This window comes from Tasmannia lanceolata, unplaced genomic scaffold (genome assembly GCF_043159265.1).
Source record: "Tasmannia lanceolata isolate RefF3 unplaced genomic scaffold, GAP_Taslan_0.1 ptg000008l, whole genome shotgun sequence".
NCBI lineage: Eukaryota > Viridiplantae > Streptophyta > Magnoliopsida > Canellales > Winteraceae > Tasmannia > Tasmannia lanceolata.
This window is the reverse complement of record NW_027518685.1, coordinates 66,775,577-66,786,732: the sequence shown is the minus strand read 5'-3', so window position 1 is coordinate 66,786,732 and position 11,156 is coordinate 66,775,577. Positions and strand designations below refer to the sequence as shown.

Below are 11,156 nucleotides of genomic sequence, written 5' to 3'. Positions count from 1 at the left end.
GGAATTTCAATGAAACCGTGTAAAATAAATGACTCATTGTGAATTTTGTTTCGGTCTTGCCGAAATCCGAAATTTTGGCTGAAATTTAAAACCATGCCACTAGTCTTATGTCTTGGAAAGCAGCCCTCACTTCCTCTTTGCTAGATTCCTTGATACCAAAAGGCCGAGGGAAGGCTCACTTATTATCACCAGTCTTGTCTCTAACAAGGCCTCCGATGTCGGTCGGGCCTGGGTTGCCAAAGCTAGAACCATCGAAATTTAGCTTCAAACAACCGGGGTGTGAGTGACATTTTTAGCATTTTTCATAGAAGTGATATAGAAATTTGTGTTAGTATCTAAGTCAAATAAAAAATGTGGAAAATTGATCGTACCTCTTGCCCTGATGATCATATTGACAGTGCTTTATGATATGTGCTACTATTGAAAATGCTCCTATCTTCGAGTATTGTTGATCACTGGAATGATTTTGCAATATAGCCAAGTCGTGATGCTCAGATCAATAGAATCTTTGGCCTTACCTTTGGTATAACAAAGAAAAATCATAAGAAATCCTGAGATCTGAATATCTCTTGCTCCCATCAATTAGAAACCCATATTAATAAAAGAGATTGGGGTTAATCCTCCTAGTGAAACACACCTTCCTTCTTAAAGTTGAACTTCTAATAGATTTAATCTTTAATTTATCTAAAATCCATTGGAGCAAAAATCCTAAACACGGATTAATAAAAAATCTAAGTGGCAATGTCGGCTACCCTATTAGATCTCACGAGAGATTATTCCAGCATTCTCCCAGTGGTCGATATTGACACTGCTATGTTCTGGGTAAAAAAAGACCGGGCTTTGGACACTTTAAATTTCTGAAGTATAGGCATACATCATTTCCTTTAACAAATAATCTCTTTAATCTAGTCTTTCAGGGAAAATATACATTCATGTAAAGAGAACTAAATAGATAGGTCATGGCAGCAAATACCCAAATAATGAGCATTACATTCCATATATCACAGAAATAATGATTTCCTTTTATGAGTACTTAATGTGGTGCACTCTTTATGATAAGACTAACTAATATGCATTCGTGGTTAATCTTCCTTTGACTATATCCAAATGTATACACTTTACATATGATCATGGTTTTAAATTTCGGCCGAACAAAATGTTTTGGTTTCGGCACAAAACCGAAATGAAATTCACATGAAGTCGTTTCTTTACAAGATTTAGCTGAAATTCTACAGAAATTCGGAAATTTTTCGGTGTCAATTTCGGTTGAAATTTTTGCTATTTCGGTGGAAATTTTGTAAGAAAGTCCAAAAATGAAATTTCAACCGAAATTTCGGCTACATTTTGACCGAAATTTCGGCCTAAAACCGAAACGTTTCGGTTTCGGTGTGGCCGAAACCGACACCGAAACCGAAATTTAAAACCTTGCATATGAAACGAATCACCAAAATTAGTGTCAAATTAAATTTAAAAGTGTCTCGTAATCGATATCAAACACCAAGGCCCTGTTTGTTTTAGATTTTGAGAATGGATTGTGAGTTCAAATTTAATTACTGGAGTAAAAATTAAATGTAATTTTGAGTTCAATAATCAGTTTGAGACTCATAAATGATTCTTAAAATCCAAACACAAACAGGGCCTAAATGAACCGATCAATCATATATGCTCTACATGCCCCTAATGTGATATGTATGGAAGCCTCTTTTTGTCACTTAGTATGCAACTATCATCACAGTGTATATGTACTTAGCAGCCAACTGATGATCCCTAATGTTCTCTCTAACAATATGATATTATATGTAATTATGTCTACTTTCATTGTCACCCTTCCTACTTCTTAGAGAAGAAACCTACTGTAGAATTATCCCAATAAATAACATATAGCCTAGAGATATGAGTGCACGACTCCAAGCCTTGTGATGAAATTCTGCAACCATAGTGCTCCTATCGCAGTCTTGTAGCACGAAACAAAGTTTGCCTCCATACTAAAAGAAAAGATCTGATACTAATGCTTCATGTTTTCTATGAGATGAGATTTCCCTCCTTGCACATAACTAGGAGGACATACCCTAAAGTAGACTTCATTTGATCGAGGTATTGTATTTATAAGAGAAAATTAGCAGGTTAGCCTTTTGTGACTGATCCTTAAACAGAACATCACTCAAGGAAAACCTAAATGAGTCTTACGATCCCATATGCTCTACATGCCCCTTATGTGATATGTATGGAAGCCTTTCTTTGTCACTTGGTATGCGGCTATCATCACAATGTATATGTGCTTCACAGTAGGGGTGGACATGGTTCCGGTTCGAACTGAGGAACCGAACCCAACCAGCACATTTGGTTATGTTCAGTTCGGTTCCATTTCTATATGGTTTGGTTCCGGTTCAGAAATCCGGGAACGGGTGCAAATTCGGTTCGGTTCTGGGTTTGGGATCCCGGAACCGAGAATCGAATTGGTTTAATGTGATTTTTGCTTGGGATATTAGGGACTGTTTGCTTTGAATATTAGGGCCTTATTATTTCCCAAATTTGTAGTTCATGGCTTCATGCATTGCCAAAATTTGTGCATGATTATCCCACTTGTTTGTACTTCTTCATACTTCATATAAGTTTTGCATTGCCCAAATTTGTGCCTGTTACTGTTACTGTTAGTGCTTGTAATTCATATATAAACAGGGCCATTGGTGAAGGTTGGGTAAACCCAGAACCGAACCGAACCGATTATATATGGTTCTGGTTCGGTTCGGTTCCACACATATGGTTTGGTTCTGGTTCCAATTTCAGGGAACCGATTATATATGGTTCGGTCCTGGGTATAGCCCAAAACTGAACCAAACCGGACCATGTCCACCCCTACTTAATACCCAAATGATGATCCCTAACGTTCTCCCTAACAATATGATACTTTAAGTAATTATGCTTATTGTCATTGTCACTCTTCTGTCTCCTTAGAGAAGAAACCTACTGTAGCATTATCCCAATAAATAACATGTAGCCTAGAGATATGAGTGCACGACTCCAAGCCTTGTGATAAAATTCTGCAACCATAGTGCCTGTATCGCAGTCTTGTAGCATGGAACAAACTCTGCCTCAATACTAGAAGAAAAGATCTGACACCAATACTTCATATTTTGTATGAGATGAGATTGCCCTCCTTCCACATAAGTAGGAGGACATCCCTAAGGTAGACTTCATATAATCGAGGTATTGTATTTATAAGAGAAAATTAGCAGGTTAGCCTTTTGTGACTGATCCTTAAACAGAACATCGCTCAAACAAAACCTCAAATGATTCTTACGATCAAGCCTAACGTCAACATCATGTCATACATAGGGACAAGGGTGTGGAATCAAGATCATTGATCTGGTGAAACATGATGAGGAAAACCCATATGGTTCTAGTCCCGTTCCTAATGGACATCCCATTCACCCAATTAACTGCTATAGATAATCAAAGCTTTAGCTTCTAATAGAGAAAACCTTAACGAAGCCTAATACTCAAGTGCTAGGATCATTCAATCAAGGTTGGGCGAACAATAATGTGCCAGGTTTATGTTCGCCAGTTAGTTAACGAAACAGATCACGTCCACAGGGCACAAGTGGAGGGCCCAGGATGTGAGCCCAGGAAGTTATATGTCTTCAAGGATGCGAAGAATTGATAATGACTATTATCTCATAGACTATGAAAATATAATAAAACAAAGTTAACTTTATTTTTTTGGAAACCTTAAAACGAGGGTTGGTTAAAGAACCTAGTATCATGTCTCTTGGCAAAAGTAACAAATTTTCCTTCTTGCAATTGACTATAAGGTTTTAGCTAAAACAACATATTTTTGTTGTAAGGTGGGGTCCATTTTTGGCTATCCATGTCATTCAACTCATGCTCATATGTTGGTAGATCAATGCTATTAAAAAGAATTTTATTCTTGGGCAAATTATGCAAAAAAAGAAAAAGAAAAAAGGGAATATAAGGGGAAGAAACGGAAATTTGGTCCATTGTCCCACACATAATCAAAAACTACTATTGAGGCATTTTATGCAGGCATTATCGCAGTGAAGTTGGTGGTCATGAGAGTCACACCTTTGATTGATTTAATCCAAAAGAAAACAGGGCCTAAGAATCACTGTTTTTTGCATTATTCTTATAAGTAATATAGAAATTTGATTTTTTTTTCCTTTGCATTGAAAGGAATTTGTTTTTTGGTAATAAATGAAATTTGCTCATATTTTCTTGTCTTCATCATTTTCTTGTAGGTTTATGCAGCTTGAAGAGACTCAAGCAACTAGATCTCTCGGGAAACCAACTTGATGATCGAAGTCTTCCATCATGTCTAGGAAACCTTTCGTCCCTGGAAGATTTAGATTTATCATATAATAATCTTAGAAATCCACTTGGCATCTCAACAGGTATGGAGTGGCAATAGTATTTTATGTGGAGTCGGCATACGCCCCCTTTATCGCCTCTCTAATGCAAGCTAAAGCTTTTATGTGGCCCATTTCCTTGTCCCCAATAGAAGCTAAAGCTTTTATAGTTGTAGGCCTTAAATCTAACATATGTGATCTCTGATGGGACTATATGGGTTGCCTCATGATAGTCCATTAAATCAACGGTCTTAATTACACCCTTGACCATTTAGAAGACAGCCATGAGGATTGCAGGAATTTTCTTAAAAAGTTTGGAAAATAAATTTCTTATAAAATTCCTTCCTTTTCCATTGATTGATTACAAAGTTTAATTTATTAGGACTTTCTTTTTATAATGGTACCCCTCTAAATAAACCGTAACCCTATGATTCCCCTCTAAATTGTGAAATAAATAAAAAATCAAAGAAAATATTTTCTGCGAGAAATGTTTTTCTGCAATCCAAACAGAGCTGAAACAAATCTCATATGTTTTTCTGCAATCCAAACAGGGTGTGCGTAACCAAGGCCCTTGATATGGCAAACTATCATGAGGCAACGCATATGGCCCTAGCACCACACCCAACGGCCATCCCATCAGTAAGGGCCCATTTGGATACCCAGAAGATTTTGATTTGGATTTCTCACATTTGCAGCCCTTTTTGTGTTTTGATTTGGATCCGGATCAAATCCTTGGATTTCCAAATCAGCTACTGACAGTGAAAAAAATCAGATTTCCAAATATGCTGTGGTAATAAGTAATTGGAAATCCACAAATCTGTCTCCCTCAACATGAGCTGCCGGATCTATTCATTTTGTATTCAAAACTCAATTCCAAATCCAAATAAACAATATCAACTATCCAAACGGGCCCTAAGATTATTTGTTGAATACAAATATGAAAGCTTTAGCGGCTTTTGGTGTGAGACCTCATAAATCAAGGCTCAGGATCATCTGATCAAGATTGGGAAAATGATAAAGAGCCACTTTTGTGGCTGCCTTCTAAATCAACAGAATTGATGATGTCCACATGGCACAAGTGGGTCCAAAAAGTAATCATAGGAAAAAAATAATCCAAGGGTGATTTTTCTAGCAATTTTCATGTAAGTAATATAAAACTTCGAGATTTTTCCCTTGCAGGGAGAGCAATTTATTGTTTAGTAATAAATGAAATGGGTTTTGGATTTTTATGTCTTGATAATTTTTCTTGTAGGTTTATGTTTCTTGAAGAGACTCACGCAACTAGATCTCGGATCTAACAATCTTCACGATCAAAGTCTTGCATCATTTCTAGGCAACCTCTCCTCCCTTCAAACCCTGCATTTATCATGGAATAATCTGACATTCACATCTGGTGCCATCTCAACAGGTACGGGGCAATAGCATTTCCTCGCCCAAAATGATGATGTGTGGAGTATTTTTTGAGAGGATTTTATTATTTTTCTGTCATAGTACCCGCTTTAAGAAAAGTAAACTATACATTTAATAAAGAAAATAGCATCTGATCAAGATTGGGAAAATGATAAAGAGCCCATTTTTGTGGCTGTCAGCTAAATCAACAGAATTGATCAACTCCACATGGCACCAGTGGGCCCAGAAAGTGATCCATAGGAAAAAATTCTAAGGGTGATTTTTTTAGCATTTTTCATATAAGTAATATAAAACTTTTCTGCACATCCAAACATGCTTTAAAAGATGATCCAAGTACAATGACATGTGATATAGTATAAGGCAGACCGGCAGACCATATTTGGATAATGCCATTACTCACTTTGTTTTGCACCTTTTATGAGTGACATGTTTATACCATCTTGAATATTGTAGCGTCATTATCAAAATACGGTAGTGCAGATATCAGTCCCCCTAAAATAATCTTCCAACCTTGTGACAATAGAATTTGGCACTACCTTGTTTCATAATTGCAGAATCTCAGCTTGTCTTTTCTTCCTTAATTGCTTTGAGTGCTTTTGGGGAACTATAATAACCTTTGACAGCTATTTAAATGATAAAAGACAAGATGAGTTAGTGCAATTATCAAAACATGGGAGTGTCAACATTAGTAGCCTAGAATATACACTAATACAATACCTACGATGGAAGTTCAATTTTTGCACCTTTCAATTTTATTGAACAATATAAAGACAATTGCAAGTTCATATTTCAAAATAAAAGATCTGTTTTTCTCGGAATAAAGTACACAAAACATAGATCAGAAAAGAATATATAACAATAATGCAGGGAAATAAACCACACTAAAAAGGGGAAAGAAGAAAAAAGAAAAAAAATGAAAGATTTTAGTTGGGCTTTTGTTGATGTATATTACACAAACACTACGCAAATCACGCACCACTCTTACTCCAAGGCTTGATGACAACAACGACAATGATAACCACGATTATGAGAAGGAGTATAATAGCAAAGCACGTCCATTTCCGTTTGTCTCTTTGCAATTTCTTAGCCTTTTGGAGAGCAACCGTCCCAGATGAAACATGATCCACCGAGCTCGAAACCCAAGTTAAAAGCGTACTTAGCAAAACGTGATTTGGCACCACAAAAAGGACGGGGATTGGAAAAATTCGAGTTTAATACAATATTGGTTCAAAAAATGTAGCAAAAAATGAAAACACAAAAAAAAGAATTAAAACTTTTGTCATTTACAAGATGGAACGGGACATGGTGACCCTTCACGCGATCAAGTATCTCAAGTTGTCAAAAATGAACTCTGGAATTCCCATATATATGCACAGAGCCTAAATGACATGACCATTCACATTTGGCATCCAAAACAAACAGGACCTAACTGAACTAATCAATCCCATATGCTCTACATGCCCCTTATGTGATATGTATGGAAGCCTTTTGGTCACTTGGTATGCAACTATCATCACAGTGTATATGTACTTAATGCCCAAATGATGATCCCTAACGTTCTCCCTAACAATATGATACTTTAAGTAATTATGCTTATTGTCATTGTCACTCTTCTTTCTCCTTAGAGAAGAAACCTACTGTAGCATTATCCCAATATATAACATATAGCCTAGAGATATGAGTGCACGACTCCAAGCCTTGTGATACAAGGAAAACCCATATGGTTCTAGTCCCGTAGTCCGATACCTAATGGGCATCCCATTCACCCAATTAGCTGCTATAAATAATCAAAGCTTTAGCTTCTGATAGGGAAAACTTAACGAATCCTAATACTCAAGTGCTAGGATCATTCAATCAAGGTTGGACAAACAATAATGGGCCAGGTTTGTGTTCGTCAGTTAGTTAACAAAACATATCACATCCACAGGGCCAAGGGCGAGGGCACTTGAAAGGGAAGGGGGACAGTTGCCCCCTTTTATAGATCAATGCTATTAAAAATAATTTTTTTCTTTGACAAATTATGCCAAAAAAAAAAGAAAAAAAAAGGGGGGCTTTGATGCATGCAGGCATCATCGCAGGGAAGTTGGTGGTCTTGAGTCACACCTTTGATTGATCTAATCCGTTTATTTCGTCAGCATTGCTTTAGTTCACCAAAAAACCAAGTGTCACTCCAAACGGACACTCCTAACATCTCACAATGTGTCTATCCAAAAGAAAACAAGGCTTGAGAATCACTTTTTTAGCTTTTTTCTTGTTTTAAGTAATATAGAAATTTGATTTTTTCCCTTTGCATTGAAAGGAATTTGTTTTTTTGGTAATAAATTAAATGTGCTCATATGTTTTTGTCTTCATCATTTTCTTGTAGTTTTATGCAGCTTAAAAAGACTCGAGAGTCTACAGCTCCAGGAAAACCAACTTGATGATCGAAGTCTTCCATCATGTCTAGGAAACCTTTCGTCCCTGGACTATTTAGATTTATCATATAATAATCTTGGAAACCCAATTGGCGCCATCTCAACAGGTACGGAGTGGCAATAGTATTTTTCTCATCCGAAATGATGATGGTTAAAGTAGTTTTTCTCTTCACTTTCACTTATCTCATAATTTCAATGATAAGATGATGCATAAAATACGCTTTTGGTATCTGGGGATCTTCAGCAGCTGCACCCTTTTTCAATTTTCGAAAGGCAAACTGATCACTGCATATAATGATTGTCATAGGCCTATGAAAAACATAATAATAAAAAGTTAACCTGTTTTTTCTTTTTGGAGAAATCATAAAAATGAGGATTGATTGATCAATAGGGTAGTATCATGTCTCTTGGGGAAAGTAACAAATTTTCCTTCCTTCAATTTTTAAAATAACACAAATACACATTAGATCAATTGTCTATTCGGTTTTAGCAAAAAGAAACATATTTTTGTTGCAAGGTGGGGTCCATTGTTTGGTTATCCAAGCCATTCAACTGCCGGTGGATCAATTTCAATGCCATACAAAAAAGTTTTGTTTTTCTTGGATAAATTAGGCAAAAAAAAAAAAAAAAAGGGAATAAAAGGGGAAGAAATGGAAAGTGGGTCCATTGGTGCGGCAATCAGAGGGTTAGGCCAAAACCGAAAGATCTTGGGTTCGATGGAGATCCAAGAACAAGGTGAACAGCAAAGAATCTGAGATCAATCACGGAGACCTCTCAAACGCAATTATATGTCCAAAACGACATTATTCCAAATCAACAGAACTTAAATCTTAGTGTTTTTAAAGATCAAAACCATTTTTTGGATGGATCTTAGCTTGGATCACTATTTCGGCCTCCAAGATGGTCTCTCCACTTTCTCCCACACGAACACGCTCCTTTAGGGCTGTTGCATGATTAGATTAGGTTAAACTCTAGAAAAACCACCCAAAAGTTGTATTTTTAGGTGTTTAATATGAAGCCCTAACCCAGGTTTTGCAAATAGACAAAAACACCCTCTTAAAGCTTTAGCTTCTATTAGAGAAGCGAATGCCGAGTCCAAGGGGCGAATTTATCACCTCCCTTTCTAATGGGATCAGAACCTTATCGGCTACCCCATGAGGGGCAATGCTTATAATCACATTCATGGTCATGGCCATTTTGGATTGCAGGAATTTTCTTAAAAAGTTTGGAAAAGAAATTTTTTATAAAATTTCTTCCTTTTCCATCGATTGATTACAAAGTTCTATTTATTAGGACTTTCATTTTATAATGGTACCAGTCTAAACAAACTGTAACCATATGATTTCAGTCTAAATGGTGAAATAAACAAAATCAACGGATATGGCCCAAGCACCACCTCTGACGGCCATCCCATCAGTAAGATTAATTATTGAATACAAATATGAAAGCTTTAGCGGCTTTTGATGTGAGACCTCCTAAATCAAGGCTCAAGATCATCTTATCAAGATTGGGAAAATGATAAAGAGCCACATTGATCATGTCCACTGAGGGTGATTTGTTTAGTATTTTTCATATAAGTAATATAAAACTTTGAGATTTCTCCCTTCCATATTGAGAGCAATTTATTGTTTAGTAATAAATGAAATGGATTTTGGATTTTTATGTCTTGATAATTTTTCTTGTAGGTTTATGTTTCTTGAAGAGACTCAGGCAACTAGATCTCATCTATAACAATCTTCACGATCAAAGTCTTCCATCATGTCTAGGCAACCTCTCCTCCCTGAAATATCTGGATTTATCAGAGAATAATCTAACATTCACATCTGGCGCCATCTCAACAGGTATTTTTTGACAGGATTTTGTTATCTTTCTGAGAAGGTATTTTTTGACAGGATTTTGTTATCTTTCTGGCATAGTACCCGCTTTAAGAAAATTAAACTATACATTTAATAAAGAAACTGGGAAATGATATTCCCACCCCCTCTTTTAAGATCTTTGGATCTCACAAGTCAAGTCACAACACAGAGACAACTACTACAATGACTGGGCCATATCTTGTAGGTATATCATCTCCACATGTTTACAGGACTAATTAGGATGAAGCCTAGGGTCAACATTAAGTTCCACATATGGTCAGGGGACTCAGGGATGTAATCAAGACCGTTGATCAAGTTGACCATCATAAGTCAACCCATACTGTCCAAGTCTTATGCCTAACTGAGATCCCATTCGTCAGATTAAGGCCTACAAAACATTGAAAAAGGATGCGGAACTTCCTTCACGATTTTCTCAAACATAACGGAATGTTTTATCATTTTCCTAACAAGAGGGATATTTTTGTCTTAAAAAATAATTATGACTGTAACGTTACACACATGACAAAGCATGATAACCTCCCTACATATTATTGTTATGGTATTCTACCTACTACACTGGCCTTTTTATGAAGATAAGCAAAAAAATGAAAAAGGGAAGAAATAGCGAATGGGACCCCACGTTGGAGATTTGATGTATGAGGGCGTCATCCAGAGGAAGTTGGTGGTCTTGAGGGTCCCACCTTTGATTGATCTTATCCTTACATTTGATAGGCCTTACATTGAGTCAAGGTGTGAGAATATTATTTCCCAAAATATGACTATTTACATTTACACTAATAAATTGGAAAAAAAAGAAAAATAAAATTTTATTAGAAACTTGGTTTTTAGCGAAGAATTTTATCTCTTGCCTCATAATCATACAATGGGGCTTCCTCGTTATCATTTTGCAACATCAATCTAATTTTGTCACCATTTTCTCTCTGTCTTATTCTTACAGGGATTTGCAAACTAAGGAACCTAAGTTACTTGGATCTCATGAGCAATTCAATTGAGGGCATTCATCCATGTATGGAAGGCATGCATAACCTGCGATGGCTTTATCTCTCCGACAATCGCATTACAGGGAAGATTCCTTCATTCATTTTCAACAA

At 36.4% G+C, this 11,156-nt stretch overlaps 1 long non-coding RNA gene across 1 annotated transcript; it reads left to right on the top strand.

The window, feature by feature from the left end:
* Positions 1-3,964: 3,964 nt before the first annotated feature.
* Positions 3,965-10,027, top strand: LOC143885495 (uncharacterized). Its single transcript, XR_013253288.1, has 3 exons — positions 3,965-4,409; positions 5,617-5,772; positions 8,140-10,027. It is a non-coding gene; the product is annotated as an uncharacterized LOC143885495 (long non-coding RNA).
* Positions 10,028-11,156: the final 1,129 nt, after the last annotated feature.